General features: G+C 45.2%; 1 long non-coding RNA gene across 1 annotated transcript in view; it reads right to left on the minus strand.

The window, feature by feature from the left end:
* The window catches only part of LOC137633253 (uncharacterized), a 53192-nt gene that overhangs the window by 11257 nt on the left and 22386 nt on the right, over positions 1-19549 (minus strand). The window contains exon 2 of the long non-coding RNA XR_011042164.1: positions 15130-15190. This is a non-coding gene — a long non-coding RNA (uncharacterized lncRNA). The remainder of the gene's footprint in view (positions 1-15129; positions 15191-19549) is intronic.

A 19549-nucleotide genomic window follows, 5' to 3' on the forward strand; every position in this document is an offset into this window, starting at 1 on the left:
CACCTAAAATTCTAAAGTAGTTGTACATAGTAAGGGAAACAATATCAATGTTGAGGAGCCACTGTCCTCAACCTACTTACAATCCTACTTTTTGTTAGGGGTCAATTCCTGCCCCATAAATTGCAACCATGCACTAATTTTAGCAAGAACTCTAATGGATTCAGCAACCTTAGATCTACATTTAGGAGATGGAATACTGTAGATGCAAAGAGCGTAGCAACATCTGCATATGAAACAAGCTTGTTTTCTAGAGCAAACCACATATAATGCATATTTATTAAGAAAAATAATGGGCCAAGAACACTCATGTTGAGGAAAATCAGATCTCACATTCCTATACTCACCATAGTGCCCATCAACAACCACTCCTTGCAATCTATTTATTAAAAATTCAATAATGATGCTAAGAAAAGACCCAACTGCTTTAGTTTGAAAACAAGAGCCTCGGTGATTAACACTGTCAAATGTAGCACTAAAATCAAGGCCAATTATATAAGTTTCCAGATCATAATCAAAGGATTTCTGTAGCCTACAGCATTGGAAATTGTAAAGACATCACATGCTCCAAGGACATTGCAAAAACCAAACTGCATACTGTATTAGGAAACAGATTATTACATACAGCATATCTATTTTGACACTGTGCAAAAGGTGCTAAAAAACTTAGATAATATGCGAGGTATGAAAAATGATATTTTAATTATAAAATAAATTTTTGAATATACTTACCCGGTGAATATATAATAGCTGCAACTCTGCGGCTCGACAGACACATACATAAAAAACTCGCGAGCGATCGCTATGCAGGTTGCGGGTGTGCCCACCAGCGCCAACTGTCGGCCAGATACCACTCTCGGATGTAAACAAAACCTTCAATTTCTTCTCATCCCACTGCGTCTCTATTGGGGAGGAAGGGAGGGTCGTTTAATTTATATATTCACCGGGTAAGTATATTCAAAAATTTATTTTACAATTAAAATATCATTTTTAAAATATTTAACTTAGCCGGTGAATATATAATAGCTGATTCACACCCAAGGAGCTGGGTAGAGACCAGAGTTAAATATGTTTACATCGTATAAGCTAAGAGTTTTTTCATTTTGACAGTTATCAATATAACAAAACCAAAATAAATAGGTACCTGGTAAGGAAGTCGACTTAGACGATTACTCTGCCTTGTAAGTCTGTCTTCCTTACGGAGCCCAGCGATCCTCTTAGGATGCTGAAAGACTCCCAGGAGCTGAAGTATCAAGGGCTGCAACCCATACAACAGGACCTCATCAAACCCCTAATCTGGGCGCTCTCAAGAAATGACTTTGACCACCCGCCAAATCAACCAGGATGCGAAAGGCTTCTTAGCCTTCCGAACAACGCATAAAAACAACATTAAAAACATTTCAAGAGACAGATTAAAAGGATATGGAATTAGGGAATTGTAGTGGTTGAGCCCTCACCCACTACTGCACTCGCTGCTACGAATGGTCCCAGTGTGTAGCAGTTCTCGTAAAGAGTCTGGACATCTTTCAAGTAAAATGACGCGAACACTGACTTGCTTCTCCAATAGGTTGCGTCCATGATACTTTGCAGAGATCTATTTTGCTTAAAGGCCACGGAAGTTGCTACAGCTCTAACCTCGTGCGTCTTAACCTTAAGCAAAGATCGGTCTTCCTCACTCAAGTGTGAATGAGCTTCTCGTATTAACAATCTGATAAAATATGACAAAGCATTCTTTGACATAGGCAAGGATGGTTTCTTAACCGAACACCATAACGCTTCAGATTGGCCTCGTAAAGGTTTAGTACGAGTTAAGTAGAACTTAAGAGCTCTAACAGGGCATAATACTCTTTCTAGTTCATTGCCTACGATCTCCGATAAGCTAGGAATATCGAAAGATTTAGGCCAAGGACGAGAAGGTAGCTCATTCTTGGCTAGGAAACCAAGCTGCAGAGAACAAGTAGCTTTTTCTGACAAAAACCCGATGTTCTTGCTGAAGGCATGAAGCTCACTGACTCTTTTAGCCGAGGCCAAGCATACCAGGAAAAGAGTCTTAAGAGTGAGATCTTTCAGGGAGGCTGAATGTAAAGGCTCAAACCTGTCTGACATGAGGAATCTTAGGACCACGTCTAAATTCCACCCAGGTGTAGCCAAACGACGTTCCTTAGAGGTCTCAAAAGACTTAAGGAGGTCTTGCAGATCTTTATTGTTGGAAAGATCTAAGCCTCTATGCCGGAAGACCGAGGCCAACATGCTTCTGTAGCCCTTGATCGTAGGAGCTGAAAGGGAGCGAACTTTTCTCAGGTATAAGAGAAAATCAGCTATTTGGGCTACAGAGGTACTGGACGAGGATACGGAAACTGACTTGCACCAGTCTCGGAAGACTTCCCACTTCGATTGGTAAACTCTAATGGTAGACGCTCTCCTCGCTCTAGCAATCGCACTTGCTGCCTCCTTCGAAAAGCCTCTAGCTCTCGAGAGTCTTTCGATAGTCTGAAGGCAGTCAGACGAAGAGCGTGGAGGCTTTGGTGTACCTTCTTTACGTGTGGCTGACGTAAAAGGTCTACTCTTAGAGGAAGACTTCTGGGAACGTCTACCAGCCATCGAAGTACCTCGGTGAACCATTCTCTCGCGGGCCAGAAGGGAGCAACTAACGTCAACCTTGTCCCTTCGTGAGAGGCGAATTTCTGCAGTACCTTGTTGACAATCTTGAATGGTGGGAATGCGTAAAGATCTAGGTGTGACCAATCTAGGAGGAAGGCATCTATATGTATTGCTGCTGGGTCTGGGACTGGAGAGCAATAGATTGGAAGCCTCTTGGTCAGCGAGGTTGCAAAGAGATCTATGGTGGGTTGACCCCAAGCCGCCCAAAGTCTCTTGCACACATCCTTGTGGAGGGTCCATTCGGTTGGAATTACTTGACCTTTCCGACTGAGACAATCCGCTAGGACGTTCAAGTCCCCCTGGATGAACCTCGTTACTAGGGAGATGCCTCGATCTTTTGACCAGATGAGCAGGTCCCTTGCGATCTCGTACAGAGTCAATGAGTGGGTACCTCCCTGTTTGGAAATGTACGCCAAGGCCGTGGTGTTGTCCGAGTTGACCTCCACCACCTTGCCTCGAAGGAGATTCTCGAAGCTTATCAAGGCCAGATGAACCGCCAAAAGCTCCTTGCTGTTGATATGCATGCTCCTCTCACTCGAGTTCCACAGACCTGAGCATTCCCGACCGTCCAGCGTCGCGCCCCAACCCAAGTCCGATGCGTCCGAGAAAAGAACGTGGTTGGGTTTCTGAACTGCCAGGGGAAGACCCTCTCGTAGGCTGATATTGTCTTTCCACCAAGTCAGACAAGTCTTTATCTTTTCGGAAATCGGGATCGAGACCGCCTCTAGCGTCTTGTCCTTTTTCCAGTGAAAAGCCAGATGGAATTGTAGAGGTCGGAGGTGTAGCCTTCCTAGTGAGACAAATTGCTCCAGGGATGACAGCGTTCCTACCAGACTCATCCAAAGCCTGACTGAGCAGCGTTCTTTCTTCAACATCTTCTGGATGACGAGCAGGGCTTGATCTATTCTGGGGGCCGACGGAAAAGCCCGAAAAACTTGACTGTGAATCTCCATCCCTAAATACAGAATAGTTTGGGATGGGACCAGCTGTGACTTTTCCAAGTTGACTAGGAGTCCCAATTCCTTGGTCAGATCTAGAGTCCAATTGAGATCCTTCAGACAGCGATGACTGGAAGAGGCTCTGAGAAGCCAGTCGTCCAAATAAAGGGAGGCTCGGATGTCCGATAAATGGAGGAATTTTGCCACATTCCTCATAAGCCTCGTAAACACGAGAGGAGCTGTGCTTAGGCCAAAGCACAGGGCCCGAAACTGGTACACCACATCGTCGAAGACGAATCTCAGAAAAGGTTGGGAGTCTGAGTGAATGGGGATGTGGAAGTAAGCGTCCCTTAGGTCTAGAGAGACCATCCAGTCTCCCTTTCTGACCGCTGCTAGGACTGACTTTGTGGTCTCCATGGTAAACTTCGTCTTTGTGACAAAGACATTCAGAGCACTGACGTCTAGCACCGGTCTCCAACCTCCTGTCTTCTTTGATACTAGGAAGAGACGGTTGTAAAACCCCGGTGATTGAAGGTCCGAGACTTTGACCACCGCTCCCTTCTCTAGCAAAAGAGACACTTCCAGTTTCAGGGCTTGTCTCTTTTCTTCCTCTCGGTACCTGGGAGAGAGATCGATGGGGGACGTCGCTAGAGGAGGTCTGCGTACAAAAGGGATTTTGTACCCTTCTCTGAGCAACCTCACAGATTGTTGATCTGCGCCTCTCTTCTCCCAGGCTTGCCAGAAGTTCTTGAGTCTGGCACCTACTGCTGTCTGAAGTTGCGGGCAGTCAGACTCTGCCCTTAGAGGACTTGGATCCTTTCCTCTTTCCTCTCTTCCCTTCGGCACGAGCACCTCCCCTGCTGGAGGCTCTGCCACGAAAGGGCGGGATAAACCTGGACGCTGGAGTGTCTATCCTAGGTCTAGCAGACAAGGCAGGCCAAGGGGGAGCTTTGCGAGCCGAGGACGCAACTAAATCGTGGGTGTCCTTCTGCACTAAAGACAAGGCAATTTCCTTAACCAAGACTTCAGGAAACAAGCACTTAGACAAGGGCGCAAAGAGTAGCTCAGATCTTTGGCATGGCGTCACTCCTGCTGATAGAAAAGAGCACAGAGACTCTCGTTTCTTAAGGACTCCGGACGTGAATGAAGCGGCAAGCTCGTTGGACCCATCACGGACGGCCTTGTCCATGCAGGACATAATGAGTAAGGAAACATCCCTATCGGCAGATGAGATTTTCCTACTCAGGGCTCCCAAACACCAGTCCAGGAAGTTAAAGACTTCAAACGCCCTAAATATGCCTTTAAGAAGGTGGTCCAGGTCCGAGGGTGACCAACTAATCTTCGAGCGTCTCATGGCAAGGCGGCGGGGAGAGTCTACAAGACTTGAGAAGTCGCCCTGGGCAGAGGCAGGAACTCCCAAGCCGAGAACTTCTCCCGTGGCATACCAGACGCTCGATCTAGACGAGAGTTTAGATGGGGGGAAGGCAAATGCCGTCTTCCCTAAACTCCTCTTGGTCTCTAACCAATCGCCTAACAGCCGTAAAGCTCTCTTGGATGAGCGAGAGAGAACGAGTTTCGTAAAGGCAGGCATGGTAGCAGGAACGCCTAAGACAAACTCGGACGGCGGCGAACGAGGAGCCACAGAAATAAAGTGATCAGGGAACAACTCTTTAAAAACAACCATGACTTTTCTAAAGTCCAAGGATGGTTGAACTGCTTTAGGCTCATCTAATTCTGAAGGCTGATCCTCAGGCTGTGGTTCAGCAACGTCCTCATCTGACAGTTCCTCATCCGATAACTGATGAGAAAACGGCAAAGGTGTAGGCAACGTTTGACTCGCAGAGTCCGGTCGCACTGGTGCATACGTGACGGAGCAGGACGCAGCGTCCTGGAACTGCTGAACAGTCTGGGAACTGTCAACAACAACAGGTGCGCGAGGACGCACAGCGTCCACCCGAGACTGTTTAGACCGTCTGGGTTGTGCAGTCAACACCATACCGGGTTGCGGAGGTTGACGCACCGCGTCAAAACAAGTCAACTCTGATGGTTGGTGAACGTCCTGAACGTCACCAATCGCATCAGTGCGTTGCCTAACGTCAACGTGCGGCTGGAAATCCACACTGGGTCGCATCGGTGGAGGTACAACCCCAACTGGTTGACGCGAGAAAGCTACATCCACGTCAACAGGACGCACAACAGAACGCTTGGATGGCTGATGGCCAGTAGGTTCAACGGAAACCTTCTCAGCGTTGTAGTCCTCCATCAAGGACGCAAGCTTAGACTGCATGTCTTGCAGTAACACCCATTTAGGGTCTACGGAATCAGGTGCGGTAACAGATGGGGTTAGCGAATGAGACGGCACAACTTTGCCTCTCTTAGGCGGCGAGCAGTCATCAGATGACGGCAACGGGTCCGAACTGTCCCAGTGGCTACATCCGGGACGTTGGACTTGTCCTGAAGGGACCGACTTACGTTTTAAAGGTCTAGAGACCTTGGTCCAAGGTTTCTTACGTGAAACACCTTCGGACGACGAGGTAAAAATGGGCTCTCTCGTCTTATGGTAGGGGCGATCTTGACGAGATACGCCTGATACCAAAGAGGGAACGTCTGTTCGCTGATCAAGGCCTCTCGAACCCATAAGTCGTACGACATTGCTTCTCCCCTGGGCTTGGGAGCTTGCAAGAGGTCCCGGACTAGGTGAACGACAGGCACGAACAGACGAACCCTCGGTCGCAACACTGTTCACAACACTTTGCGTAACACTAGGCACTTTGACACTTTCCGCCGTGGCACTTTGACACTTTCCGCCGTGGCACTTTGGCACTTGAGTTCCTTCACGTCCGCCATGAGTTGATTCCGGTCACTTGCTAAAGCCTCAACTCTCTCCCCCAAGGCATGAATAGCACGCATCATGTCTTGCATAGACGGTTCCTGAGTGCTAGGAGGGGGGTTAGGAACAACCACTACAGGGGAAGGATTAGGTTCAGGGGCATGTGGAGAGGAAAAATCTACAGACCTAGTAGAACTTCTCCTTACCCTATCTCTCTCTAGTCTGCGTGTATATTTATCAAATTCGATCCAATCGAATTCCGAAAGGCCCACGCATTCCTCACACCGATCTCCCAATTGACAGGTTTTACCCCGACAATTGGAACAAACAGTGTGAGGGTCGAGAGAAGCCTTTGGAAGACGCCTATTACAGTCCCTAGCATTACACTTTCGAAACTTGGGAACTTGAGAAGGGTCAGCCATTTTGAATTAGTCAAGGGAAAATTCCAAAAAACGATCTAAGTCATCAACAATTAATCCGATTCAAAAAAGAGTTCAAGGATTTATTTGAAGAAAAACACCTGTACTGCGAAAGCTCAAACCAAATTAAAGTACTTCACCAAATATGATGGGAAAAACTCCAGGTTCTACAGCGAGTAAAAGTACGTCTTGTCGACACGTCGACAGAGAAGAAATTGAAGGTTTTGTTTACATCCGAGAGTGGTATCTGGCCGACAGTTGGCGCTGGTGGCCACACCCGCAACCTGCATAGCGATCGCTCGCGAGTTTTTTATGTATGTGTCTGTCGAGCCGCAGAGTTGCAGCTATTATATATTCACCGGCTAAGTTAAATATTTAAAATTGGGTAGTAATCAGCAGGGCTAGAGCTACAGTACTGTACCACAAACACATTTACCTAATGGAGTAACATTTCCAACTCTAAAACCAGTACAAAAAGAACCTCTTCTTGCTAACTTACAAAAAATAAGTGTCTAGTTAGGAGCTAAAAAATCAGCTGTCTTTATAAAAACATAAAGGAAAAATAGCATCAAGCATCAAGGCTTTTAATTTAGCAGGACCTAAATTCTAAAATAGTTAGTTTAGCCTCATGAAAACAGGAATGAGAATGATAAGAGTTTCTCTTTACTCTGATTACTAATAAATGCAGCCAAAAGGGTTGCCTTTCCTTTTGGACAGTGAATGACAGAGCCATCTGGTTTAAGTAAAGGAAGAATTGTTAAGTTTACACAAAAATGTTATTTTTATTAATAAAATAAATTTTTGAATATACTTACCCGGTGATCATATAAGCTGCAACTCTGTTGCTCGACAGAAAAACCTACGGTCAAAATACGCCAGCGATCGCTATGCAGGGGGGGGTGTACATCAACAGCGCCATCTGTCGAGCAGGTACTTAGTACTCCAAGTAAACAAAGAACCAATTTTCTCCTCGGTCCACTGGGTCTCTATTGGGGAGGAAGGGAGGGTCCTTTAATATATGATCACCGGGTAAGTATATTCAAAAATTTATTTTATTAATAAAAATAACATTTTTCAATATTAAACTTAGCCGGTGATCATATAAGCTGATTCACACCCAGGGGGGTGGGTAGAGACCAGCATTATATGTTTACATTATTATGAGCTAAGTATTTTGTATTTCATTTTAGCAGTTATTCAAAATAACAAACATAAAATAAATAAGTACCTAGTAAGGAAGTCGACTTGAACAATTACTCTGCCTTTTTAAGTACGTCTTCCTTACGGAGCCTCGCGATCCTCTTAGGATGCTGAGCGACCCCTAGGATCTGAAGTATCAAGGGTTGCAACCCATACAACAGGACCTCATCAAAACCTCTAATCTAGGCGCTTCTCAAGAAATGACTTTGACCACCCGCCAAATCAAGTAGGATGCGAAAGGCTTCTTAGCCTTCCGGACAACCCAAAAACAATAATAAAACATTTCAAGAGAAAGATTAAAAAGGTTATGGAATTAGGGAATTGTAGTGGTTGAGCCCTCACCCACTACTGCACTCGTTGCTACGAATGGTCCCAGAGTGTAGCAGTTCTCGTAAAGAGACTGGACATTCTTAAGATAAAAAAACGCGAACACTGATTTGCTTTTCCAATAGGTTGCGTCGATTATACTTTGCAGAGATCTATTTTGTTTAAAGGCCACGGAAGTTGCGACAGCTCTAACTTCGTGTGTCCTTACCTTCAGCAAAGCTTGGTCTTCCTCATTCAGATGGGAATGAGCTTCTCGTATTAACAGTCTGATAAAATAGGATAAAGCATTCTTTGACATAGGCAAAGATGGATTCTTAACTGAACACCATAAAGCTTCAGACGGGCCTCGTAAAGGTTTTTAAATAGAACTTAAGAGCTCTTACAGGACATAAGACTCTTTCTAGTTCATTTCCAACCATACGATAAGTTTGGAATATCGAACGATATTGGTCAAGGCCGAGAAGGCAGCTCGTGTTTGGCTAGAAAACCAAGTTGTAGAACATGTAGCCGTTTCGGATGAGAATCCGATGTTCTTGCTGAAGGCATGAATCTCACTGACTCTTTTAGCTGTGGCTAAGCATATCAGGAAAAGAGTCTTTAAGGTGAGATCTTTCAGGGAGGCTGATTGTAGCGGTTCGAACCTGTCTGACATAAGGAATCTTAGTACCACGTCTAAATTCCAACCAGGTGTAACCAAACGACGCTCCTTCGTGGTCTCAAAAGACTTAAGGAGGTCCTGTAGATCTTTATTGTTGGAAAGATCTAAGCCTCTGTGACGGAAGACTGATGCCAACATGCTTCTGTAACCCTTGATAGTGGGAGCTGAAAGAGATCGTTCTTTCCTCAGATATAAGAGAAAGTCAGCTATTTGAGTTACAGAGGTACTGGTCGAGGATACGGATACTGACTTGCACCAGTTTCGGAAGATTTCCCACTTCGATTGGTAGACTCTAAGGGTGGATGTTCTCCTTGCTCTAGCAATCGCTCTGGCTGCCTCCTTCGAAAAGCCTCTAGCTCTCGAGAGTCTTTCGATAGTCTGAAGGCAGTCAGACGAAGAGCGTGGAGGCCTTGGTGTACCTTCTTTACGCGTGGCTGACGTAGAAGGTCCACCCTTAGGGGAAGTGTTCTGGGAACGTCTACTAGCCATCGAAGTACCTCGGTGAACCATTCTCTCGCGGGCCAGAGGGAAGCAACTAGCGTCAACCTTGTCCCTTCGTGAGAGGCGAACTTCTGCAGTACCTTGTTGACAATCTTGAACGGAGGGAATGCATATAGATCTAGATGTGACCAATCTAGTAGAAAGGCATCTATATGAACTGCTGCTGGGTCCGGGATTGGTGAGCAAAATATTGGGAGCCTCTTGGTCATCGAGGTTGCGAAGAGATCTATGGTTGGCTGGCCCCAGGTGGCCCAAAGTCTCTTGCATACATCCTTGTGGAGGGTCCATTCTGTTGGAATTATTTGTCCCTTCCGAATGAGACAATCTGCCATGACATTCAAGTTGCCTTGGATGAACCTCGTTACTAGTGATATGTCTAGACCTTTTGACCAGGTGAGGAGGTCCCTTGCGATCTCATACAATGTCAGAGAGTAGGTCCCTCCTTGCTTGGAGATGTACGCCAAAGCCGTGGTGTTGTCCGAGTTCACCTCCACCACTTTGCCTTGAAGGAGAGACCTGAAGCTTTTCCAGGTCAGACGTACTGCCAGTAGCTCCTTGCAGTTGAAATGCATTGTCCTTTGACTCGAGTTCCATAATCCCGAGCATTCCCTACCGTCTAATGTCGCACCCCAGCCTACGTCCGATGCGTCCGAGAAGAGAACGTGGTTGGGAGTCTGAACAGTCAGGGGAAGACCCTCTCTAAGGTTGATATAGTCCTTTCACCAAGTCAGACAAGACTTTATCTTTCCGGAAACCGGGATCGAGACCGCTTCTAGCGTCTTGTCCTTTTCCAGTGAAAAGCTAGATGGTATAGAAGAGGACGGAGGTGTAGTCTTCCTAGTGACACAAATGATCCACGGATGACAGTGTCCCTACCAGACTCATCCACAGCCTGACTGGGCAGCGTTCCTTCTTCAGCATCTTCTGGATGGATAGCAGGGCTGGGGGCTGATCGTCTTGTTCAGCAACGTCCTCATCAGAGGGTTCCTCATCCGAAACTGATGGGGAAACGGCAACGGAGTGGGCAACGTCCGACTCGCTGAATCCGGTCGCACTGGTGGATGCGTGACGGAGCCGGACGCAATATCATGGCACTGCTGCACAGTCTGTGAACTGTCAACAACCATGGGTGCGTGAGGAAGTACAGCGTCAACCCGAAACTGTCTAGACTGTCTGGGTTATGCAGTCAACACTCTACCGGGTTGCTGAGGTTGACGCACTGCGTCACAACAAGTCACCTCTGCTGGTTGTTGAACGTCCTGAACGTCAACAACCACCTCCGAGCGTCGCTTAACGTCAACGTGCGACTGGCAACCCACACTGGGTCGCATCGGTGGAGGAACCACCTCAACTGGCAGACGCGAGTAGGTTACCTTAGCGTCAACAGGGCGCACAACCGACCGGTTGGAAGGTTGTTGGCCAGAAGGAGGAACCACCTCAACTGGCAGACGCGAGTAGGTTACCTCAGCGTCAACAGGGCGCACAACCAACCGGTTGGAAGGTTGTTGGCCAGAAGGTTCTTCTACGCATTTAAGTCCTCTATCAAGGACGCAAGCTTGGACTGCATGTCTTGCAGCAAAGCCCATTTAGGGTCTACGGGAGCAGGTGTGGCAACAGACGGGGTTAGCGACTGAGGCGGAACCAATTACCATCCCTGAAAGCCTTGTTATGTGTGACATAATAGTACAGCAAAACTTCAAAGGCTCGACAAAAGTTGAGAAGTTGACCTGTAAACAACTTGGAGCGTCTCCTGGCTAGGCGCCAGGGCGAGTCTACCAGAATTGAGAAGTCTATCTGGGCAGAGGCATGAACTCCCAAGCCGAGAACTTCTCTCGTGTCCTATCAGACTCTCGCTCTATAAGCCAGTTTAAAAGAAGGGAAATCAAAGGCTGTATCCCTAAAACTCCTCCTGGTGCAAAAACCAGTCGCCTAGCCAACGTAACGCTCTCTAGGAGAGCGAGAGAGCACTAGCTTAAAAACAACGGCTTCGAAGTAGCTAGGCCTAGTGTAAGTTCTGACGTTTAGGTGAACGAGGAGCAGCAGTTACAAGATCCGGACGAAGATCCTTAAAAAATCATCATGATTTAATTAAAGTCCATAGGAGGCTAAGCAGCTTAAGGCTCCTCTCCAAATGACAGAGTCCTCAAGGGAATATCAGTAGGAGGGAGAACAGCACTTTCTCATCTACAGGAACCTTGTCCGATAAAAGCTAGGTTATCTCAGTGAGTCTCTCACTGGTGCATTAGTAGCAGACCGGAAGGCAACGTCATGTAACTGCTTGACAGTCTGTGAACTGTCAACAACTGAACTGTCAACCACAACAGGTGTGTGAGGACATACAGCACTGGTGCATTAGTAGCAGACCAGAAGGCAACGTCATGTAACTGCTTGACAGTCTGTGAACTGTCAACAACTGAACTGTCAACCACAACAGGTGCGTGAGGACATACAGTGTTCACTCGAGACTGCTTTGACTGTCTATACTGAGCAGTCAAAACAACTCTAGAATGCGGAGGTTGACGCACCGCGTCAAAACAAAACAACTTAGACTGTTGTTGTACCTCTCGAACGTCAACGGAAGGTTCCGTGCGTTACTGAACGTCAACATGCGGCTGGCAGGGTACACTGGAACGCATGGGTGGCGGGACTCTCTCAGCTGGAGTGCGGCAGAAGGTCGCCTCAGCGTCCACAGGACGCACAACCGTGTTGGTTGTAGGCTAGAAGTTGGTGCAGTGTCAACCTTCTCCGCATGAAAGTCCCGCATCAATGACGTTAACTGAGACTGCATGGTCTGCAGCAAAGACCACTTAGGGTCTACAGGAGCAGGTGCGGCAACAGACGGTGTGACTGCCTGATGCGGTACCGCTTTGCCTCTCTTAGGAGGTGAGCAGTCGTCGGAAGACTGCAGCGAGTCCGAACTGACCCAGTGGCTACAACTGGGCCGTTGGACTTGCGCGGAAGGGACCGACTTGCGCTTAATAAGCTGCGAGACCTTGGTCCATGGTTTCTTACGAGAAACCTCTTCCGCAGACGAGAAATAAATGGGCTCTCTCGTCTTTGTGTGGGTGGGGCGATCTTGGGTAGATACGCCCGAAACCACGGAGGGAAACGTCTGTTCGTTGATCAAGGCCTGACGAACCCATAAGTCGTTCGACATTACTTCTCCCCTGGGCTTGGGAGCTTGCAAGAGGTCCCGGACTAGGTGAACGACAAGCACGAACAGACGAACCCTCGGACGCAACACTGTAACACTTTGCGCATATCACTTTATCACTTCGATTTTCTGTTTTGCACTTATTTCACTGAAATCGAAACTTTTACTGATTTCTACCTGAAACACGCAATTCTACCCTTCATTAAAAGGTAGTAATTGCGAAAACAGTCGTATAATGCAGCTCATTAATACTAGCAAAAAACAGAAAACATATATAAAGATAAAGAATTCAGTGGCTGGGAAAGAGACTAAACACTAGTTCAAATAAACTACGTTTACAATCTCTCACCGCACATAGCCTGGGGACAAGAATAAAACCCTAGAAACGTTTTACCTTCTTCCCCGTACAGCGACTAGGGAGGAGAGTAACACGAGAACAACGTTACCCGCTTGAACGGAACGTTTTTTTTCTCCTCTCTCTCCCTCCGTCTCTATCTCTCTCTCTCTTTCTCTCTTGATTTCGCACCTAAGAGAAGAGCCCAATTATATATCGTCAAAAAAAACATGTTATTTGACTAAAGGAAAAAACTGAAAGGTTTTCCAAATAAAAAGTTCCTTTAATTTAGAATTTAAAACATTTAAGCTAAGAAAGAATGAACGAAACGTCAGAATCGATTTACTCTTACTGCAAAGTGAAACCGTGATACACTCTCTCTCTATCGTAACGATAGAGCGCATGTTGAACGTCCTGAACGTCAACAACTGCGTAGTCTAAAAAACTAAACGTTAGTTCATCTTTGAAAACAGTACGAAGACTATCAAAGAAATTCTTTCATAAAACATTAAATTTAAAAAGTTTTAAATTCTTTAAAGGCTAAATACGATATAACGGGCTCAACGTTGATTAACTTCGGTTCCAAGTTAGGACCGCCTACTATCAGGAAAGGTCGCATATAAACAAAACATAAAAATTTATTTTTATATGTTTATAATAAATGGAAAGTTAATCGAAGAGATATAAAATATATAGATCTATAACGTGTTAAGCAAAATTACTAAAAACCTAAACACACTTCCGTCTAAGGGAAGGGTCGGCCATTTAAAAGTGAAAGAGAGTCCATACTCTCTTCGTCACCATAATTAAATCTATCCAAAACGAGTTCAAGTTTTGAGATGAAGATAAAACCCCTGCATAGCGAAAGCTCAAAACTAGAATAGTGTACTTCACCAAATAGTTGTGAAAACAAATCCAGTTAGTAACAGCGTATTAGTAGGTCTTGCCGGTAGCCCGACAGAGAGAAAATTGATTCTTTGTTTACTTGGAGTACTAAGTACCTGCTCGACAGATGGCGCTGTTGATGTACACCCCCACCTGCATAGCGATCGCTGGCGTATTTTGACCGTAGGTTTTTCTGTCGAGCAACAGAGTTGCAGCTTATATGATCACCGGCTAAGTTTAATATTGAAAACTGTGTTTTGCACATGTTGTGAATTTCATATACAGTATACACATGGACTCAGTGATTATGATTGAAAACATTAAGGCTTTCAAGAGGAAACTGAAGACTTTCTTATTTCATGAGTCTTTTGACAGTGACGATTCAACAGTAAATGAACAATACGCGACATGAAACATTGAATACTCTGAACAAATAAGGTAAAACAACAGTGGAAGTCCTGTAGAGAGTGGGGTTCCCCTGCTGTATGGGACCGGAAAAGCAGCCATCAAAGTAATGCAAGTAAAGTAAATATGTTGTTGACATGTTTTCTTTTTATTTTTTCAGACTATGATATTTTGTTGGTTGAACAGTCTTTAAAAGGTATTTAAAATCTTATACTGAACATAAAACAAGGGATAGTTTTAAAGATAATGAATACGTGAAAGGCAATCCCTTAATACACCAACTGGCCTTAGCCAATTTAAGTCTGCCCAATAAGCTGTTTGAAAAAACATGAGGAAGATTTGCTTTACATGAAAGCGAGCCTAAAAATACACTCAAACACAAGAGCTCTAACCCCCTGAATAGGTCCAGTACCTCCCCATTTTGAGAGAATGTATGGGTGGTATGCTTGCTGTTATAAAACGTGTGAGGAAAGGAGAATGTGTATGGAATTTGCCATACTAAATAGTGCGTAGACAAAGAAAGGAACATTCCTAAAAAACAGGACCTATCCAACTGACTGGAAAGTCTTTAAAGGATACAGTAATTCTGTATTACCTGTTAAAAGCACAGAAAACATATTTTTATTTAATTATAAACCAGGTGACAAGTAAGTTTATGATCTTATGTATAAACAGTCTTTAAGTAAATATCCTAAATATAAAAAATTTATAGAGTATAGCCCTGTATACAGATCTCTGTGATATGATTATGACATTTCTAAATGCATTTAATGAAAATAGGAAATAGATTTTATAACTAAGTCTTAATTAACCAACTCACCATATCTCCAAGATGAACTCTTGTTGGCTGGCAGTGAGGTCTTAAAAACCCATAGTCAAACCTGGAAAAAGAAAAAATTGAATAGGTAAAAAAATTCAGAAAAAGAATAAATCAAAACATATTCACAGCAATAAAGTGTAAATGGTATAAAAATTATTCTCTTGATTTCCAGTTTCATATAATAGCAACCATAATTCAAGTAAATAATGATACAGTAGTGGTTTTTTTTTTTTTTTTTTTGCCTCCCATTTGTCTATTCTCATAAGTCTGTCTTTTTCAGGAATTTTAAGCAGACTGAGTGTTGTTGGTGACTTCCCTTCAATTTCCCTGTTGTTTTTGTAACACCAGACCCAATTGGAGGAGACCAGGTGGTGTATGCCCTGGTATTTGAGACACTGATAACAAGAGATATGAACCTTTGTCAAAATTCAAGAGTGAAACCAGCAATAAGGAAAAGGAAGAGTTAAGTTCATTGGCTTAAGAATTAGTAACATTAATTCACTTTACTAATTATTTAAATTGAGATTCTATTTCATATTATGACTGTAAAATGATATTTTAATCATAAAATAAATTTTTGAATATACTTACCCGGTGAATATATAATAGCTGCAACTCTGCGGCTCGACAGAAAACACACTCAAAAAACTCGCGAGCGATCGCTATGAAGGTTGCGGGTGTGCCCACCAGCGCCAACTGTCGGCCAGATACCACTCTTGCATGTAAACAAAACCTTCAATTCTTCTCGTCCCGCTGCGTCTCTATTGGGGAGGAAGGGAGGGTCATTTAATTTATATATTCACCGGGTAAGTATATTCAAAAATTTATTTTATAATTAAAATATCATTTTTAAATATTTAACTTAGCCGGTGAATATATAATAGCTGATTCACACCCAAGGCGGTGGGTAGAGACCAGAGTTAATTAAGTTTACAGCGTATAAGCTAAGAGTTTTTTCATTTTGACAGTTATCAATATAACAAAACCAAAATATATAGGTACCTGGTAAGGAAGTTGACTTAGACGATTACTCTGCCTTGTAAGTCTGTCTTCCTCACGGAGCCCAGCGATCCTCTTAGGATGCTGAAAGACTCCCAGGAGCTGAAGTATCAAGGGCTGCAACCCATACAACAGGACCTCATCAAACCCCTAATCTGGGCGCTCTCAAGAAATGACTTTGACCACCCGCCAAATCAACCAGGATGCGAAAGGCTTCTTAGCCTTCCGAACAACCCATAAAACAATATAAAAAACATTTCAAGAGACAGATTAAAAGGATATTGGAATTAGGGAAGTGTAGTGGTAGAACCCTCACCCACTACTGCACTCGCTGCAACGAATGGACCCAGTGTGTAGCAGTCCTCGTAAAGAGTCTGGACATCTTTTAAGTAAAATGACGCGAACACTGACTTGCTTCTCCAAAAAGTCGCGTCCATAATACTTTGCAGAGATTTATTTTGTTTGAAGGCCACGGAGGTTGCTATATCTCTAACTTCGTGCGTCTTAACCTTAAGCAAAACATCGGTCTTTCTCATTCAAGTGAGAATGAGCTTCTCGTATTAAAAAAATCTGATAAAATATGACAAAGCATTCTTTGACATAGGCAATGAAGGTTTCTTAACTGAGCACCATAATGCCTCAGATTTCCCTCGTAATGACTTAGTACAAGCTAAATCGAACTTAAGAGCTCTAACAGGACATAATACTCTTTCCAGTTCGTTGCCTACGATCTCTGATAAGCAAGGAATATCAAAAGATTTAGGCCAAGGACGAGAAGGCAGTTCATTTTTGGCCAGGAAACCAAGTTGAAGTGAACAAGTGGCTTTTTTCTGTAGAAAAGCCGATGTTCTTACTGAAGGCATGAAGTTCACTGACCCTTTTAGCCGAAGCCAAGCACACTAGGAAAAGTGTCTTGAGGGTGAGATCCTTCAGGGAGGCTGAATGTAATGGCTCAAACCTGTCTGACATGAGGAACCTTAGGACCACGTCTAAGTTCCATCCAGGAGTTGCCAAACGACGTTCCTTAGAGGTCTCGAAAGACTTAAGGAGATCTTGGAGATCTTTATTGTTGGAAAGATCTAAGCCTCTATGTCGAAAGACCGAAGCCAACATGCTCCTGTAGCCCTTAATCGTGGGAGCTGAAAGGGAGTGAACCTTTCTCAGATGTAAAAGAAAATCTGCGATTTGGGCTACAGAGGTACTGGACGAGGACACAGATGCTGACTTGCACCAGTCTCGAAAGACTTCCCACTTCGACTGGTATACTCTAATGGTAGAAGCTCTCCTAGCTCTTGCAATCGCACTGGCTGCCTCCTTCGAAAAGCCTCTAGCTCTTGAGAGTCTTTCGATAGTCTGAAGGAAGTCGGACGAAGAGCGGGGAGGCTTTGATGGACATTCTTTACGTGGGGCTGACGTAACAGATCTACCGTTAGAGGAAGACTTCTTGGAAAGTCTACCAGCCATTGAAGTACCTCGGTGCACCACTCTCTCGCGGGCCAGAGGGTAGCAACCAACGTCAACCTTGTCCCTTCGTGAGAGGCGAACTTCTGCAGTACCTTGTTGACTATCTTGAATGGTGGGAATGCATATAAGTCCAGAAAAGACCAATCCAGTAGAAACGCGTCTATGTAGATTGCTTCTGTATCTAGGACTGGAGAGCAATAGATTGGTAACCTTTTGGTCAACGAGGAGGCAAAGAGGTCTATGGTGGGTTGACCCCAAGTAGCCCAAAGACTCTTGCCCACGTCCTTGTGGAGGGTCCATTCCGTGGGTATCACCTGACCCCTCCGACTGAGACAGTCTGCCAAGACGTTCAAGTCTCCCTAGACGAATCTCGTCAACAGGGAGATGCCTCGAATTCTTGACCATAAGAGAAGGTCCCTTGCGATCTCGAGCAGCGTGAAGGAGTGTGTGCCTCCTTGCTTGGAGATGTACGCCAAAGTTGTGGTGTTGTCTGAGTTGCCTCTACCACTAAGTTTCGAAGAAGCTTTCTAATATCATCAAGGCCAAGTGGACTGCTAATAGCTCCTTGCCGTTGATGTGCAAGCTCTTCTGACTTGAGGTCCACAGACCCGAGCATTCCCGACCGTCCAGGGTCGCCCCCCAACCCAAATCCGACGCGTCTGAGGACAACACGTGGTTTGGGTTCTTGACTGCTAGGGATAGTCCCTCTCTCAGACTGATATTGCTGTCCCACCATTTCAGGCATGCCTTTACTGGTTCGGAGACTGGGAATGATACCGTCTCTAATGTCTTGTCCTAGTTCCAGTGAGAGGCTAGATGGAACCGGAGAAGCAGAAGGGGTAGTCTCCCTAGTGAGACAAACTGCTCCAGGGATGAGAGAGTCCCTACGAGACTGTTCCAACTCCTGACTGAATAAACGTTTTCTTTTCAGCATTAGTTGGACTTCGAGCAGGGCTTGACTGCGAATCTCCATCCCCAAATATAGAATAATCTGGGATGGGATCAGTTGGGACTTTTAGGTTGACCAAAAGTCCCAACTCCCTGGCCAGACTCAACGTCCAATGTAGATCCTGCAGACAGCGAAGACTGGACGATGCTCTGAGAAGCCAGTCGTCCAAGTACAGGGAGGCTCGGATCCCCGATAGATGGAGGGATTTTGCCACATTCCTCATGAGCCTCGTAAACACGAGAGGCGCAGGACTAAGGCCAAAGCACAGGGCTCGAAACTGGTACCCCACATTCCTGTAAACAAACCTCAGAAACGGTTGGGAATCCGGGTGTATAGGAATGTGGAAGTATGCCTCCTGAAGGTCGAGAGAGACCATCCAGTCGCCTTCCATAAATGCTGTCAAGACAGCCTGTTAGACTTCATCGTGAAGTTTGTCTTGACAATGAACACATTGAGCGCTGGGGAGAGCCTATGAGGTTTGAGAAGTCTATCTGGGCAGAGGCAGGAACTCCCAAGCCGAGAACTTCTCTCGCGTCATATCAGACTCTCGCTCTATAAGCCAGCTTAAAAGTAGGGAAAGCAAAGGCTGTCTCCCCCAAACTCCTCCTGGTGATAAACCAGTCGCCTAGCAAACGTAAAGCTCTCTTAGAAGAGCGAGAGAGCACTAGCTTATAAAACAACGGCTTTGAAGTAGCTAGGCCTAGTGTAAGCTCTGACGTTTAGGCGAACGAGGAGCAGCAGATACAAAAAGATCCGGACAAAGATCCTTAAAATCAGCATGATTTATTTAAAGTCCATAGGGGGCTAAGCAGCTTTAGGCTCCTCTCCGTCTAACAGAGTCCTCAAGGGAATATCAGTAGGAGGGGGAACAGCAACTTCCTCATCTGAAGGAACCTTGTCCGACAATAGCCGAGTCTCAAGCAAGGGAGAGACCTACCGTGGTGGCAATGCTTAACAAGCAGAGTCCACACACACTGGTGCATTATTAGCGGACCAGGACGCAACGTC

The sequence above is a fragment of the Palaemon carinicauda genome, chromosome 42 (genome assembly GCF_036898095.1).
Source record: "Palaemon carinicauda isolate YSFRI2023 chromosome 42, ASM3689809v2, whole genome shotgun sequence".
Lineage (NCBI taxonomy): Eukaryota > Metazoa > Arthropoda > Malacostraca > Decapoda > Palaemonidae > Palaemon > Palaemon carinicauda.